This window comes from Schistocerca nitens, chromosome 7, assembly GCF_023898315.1.
Source record: "Schistocerca nitens isolate TAMUIC-IGC-003100 chromosome 7, iqSchNite1.1, whole genome shotgun sequence".
NCBI classification, from domain to species: domain Eukaryota; kingdom Metazoa; phylum Arthropoda; class Insecta; order Orthoptera; family Acrididae; genus Schistocerca; species Schistocerca nitens.
This window is the reverse complement of record NC_064620.1, coordinates 223580936-223583129: the sequence shown is the minus strand read 5'-3', so window position 1 is coordinate 223583129 and position 2194 is coordinate 223580936. Positions and strand designations below refer to the sequence as shown.

The following is a 2194-nucleotide window of genomic DNA, read 5'->3' as shown; positions in this document are numbered from 1 at the left end:
AAGAGTTTGCTTACCACAGTTGTAGTCAATTTTATAGTCGCTACAACAGTCAGGGAAGCAAAAACTTCCAACACAAATAAGACTTAATTTTTACGTCAGTGGTCACTAACACACGTCGCAGTATAGAACATATGACACTTTCATTCGCAACTGACAAACAGGCAGGCATTGAATAAGTTGTAATTAAAAGAAATTTTAAAACACACAAATATGGCACTCAGATAATTTCAGAGGCACCAAATGCTGAATTTAACACCGTGCGTCACATGTGCCTCTCGCGTCTCTCTCGCCTTGACTGCGACCGACTGACTGCCCATGTGGTCAACAATCCACTCCCAGGAACTACAACCAAAGTCTCAACTAACAGGCGACCGAAGCGCCATCCAGCGACTGGACAGAGACGTATTGTGCCAGAAGGCAAAGATGTAAAAACATGGAATGAACCAAAACGTCTCAAATAGTCACAAGAGGCACATAAAACGTTGGCCAAAGAGTTTTGTAACACTATTAAACACTAGAATTCACTTCGTTTCGTTTTTACAATGTATTTTTGATTGTTTCGCCTGCGGATAACAGTTGCCGGTAAGGTAAAACAAATGATTTTTCTGTTTGGTAAATCTAAGAACTTGTTAAGGTTATAAGTGAATTTAAAAGTTAAATATTTCTATACTTGTCGTGAGGGAGTGAAACAGGCTTCACCAGGGAGTTTGTCGATCCTAACGAAAACTAACGTTGCCAACGTAAGATGGGTAATTGTGTACGACTGTAAGTACCCTAGAAGCCTTAAACATACACATAACGTCCACATTAGAAAGTAGTGCTTCGTAAATTGCTTCATTTATTTCTCTCATGTTGAATCAACACATAACACTGTAACGCCTTCACCTCTTACGTCGACTATCCGAAGCAGTGCGAAGAGTGGCATCGGATTCAGCATGGGATTCATGAACTTCTTACCTTAGTATGATGAACTCCAACTTCCTAGAGGCAGAGTTAGTTATTATTTGACCAGCGCCTACATCGTCTACCGTTAGTTAAATACTAGTTTTCTTCTTCTGTCTTGTACGCCAGCCACCACACTCCAGTTAAGGCATCACGGGGTTGTCAATCCAGTGAGTCAGTACATCTCACAATACTGCTAAAATTGGCCTTTATTAAGAAACTTAAAAAGTTCGTTTCCCGCTGCGCTGTTCTATGCATCTTTCCCTTTTACACACTCTACACCAAGATATAATTACTCTTGAACATTGCAGCCTCATTAACAAAATAAATGTGTCGTCGTAAGTGCAATCGTTTCATGAGCACTGGGAGTAGTTGTAATGTTATTGTAACTCATTCTATCGCGATTGAAGCAACATCATCAACCGGATGCCGGTAGCGGTCTTAAATTCAGTAGCATCATGTCATTAAGCCGATAAGATGCGATGTTATTACATGTAGCGTCCTCAGGAAGTGTTTGCGTTTCAAATGAAGCAACCAAGTAGGCTGAAAGTGGAAGGTGCACCTTCGAATGTAGCGAGAATTCTTGCCAGTTTCGTACATGTAGTGATGTCGAAGGCTCAGGAAATCAAAATCGCGGAACTGCCACTTTCGTATGGTGGATGCTTTGTGCTGGAAGCAGCGTAGCTATGAAAACAGCTATGGACACAGAGTCCTGTCGAAAACTGCGTGCTGACACAGAACGCTACGTAGTGGGCGGATAGTGCGTGACACGATAACATTTGCACTTCACACGGTCGAAATAGTCACACAACTCAAGCAGCTCTTTCAGCATTCACATACACTGGTGTTCAGCACAGCTCATGTTGTAGGTGTCGGATTAAGAAACCTCTTTGAGAATATGGTCCAGATTGGATGCTGCAACTAGCAAGCGCGGCAAGATCTCAGTAGGTGGCGGGGTGCAGACCTGCTTCCTTGTGCGACCTGTTGGTCTAGGGGTATGATTCCTGCTCTGGGTGCAGGAGGTCCCGGGTTCAAATCCCGGATAGGCCCTACTTTTCACTTTCGCGACAACCAAACACTACGATCATCTTGAGAGTCTCTGAAAGTAAGCCATGCAACAGGACAAACTGCATGTCGGGCCACCGGCCCATGAGATTGGCAAGTGCGTCATGTGGAAAGCAATCTACGTGGCAGGATTAAGCCGTCTTCGCTTACTTATATCTATACGTAAAGACTGGCACGTACAAAGATT

The 2194-nt window shown here is 43.3% G+C and overlaps 1 non-coding gene across 1 annotated transcript; it reads left to right on the top strand.

Moving 5' to 3' along the window:
- The first annotated feature begins 1920 nt into the window (after positions 1 to 1920).
- Positions 1921 to 1992, top strand: Trnap-ugg (transfer RNA proline (anticodon UGG)). The gene has a single exon. It is a non-coding gene; the product is annotated as a tRNA-Pro (tRNA).
- Positions 1993 to 2194: the final 202 nt, after the last annotated feature.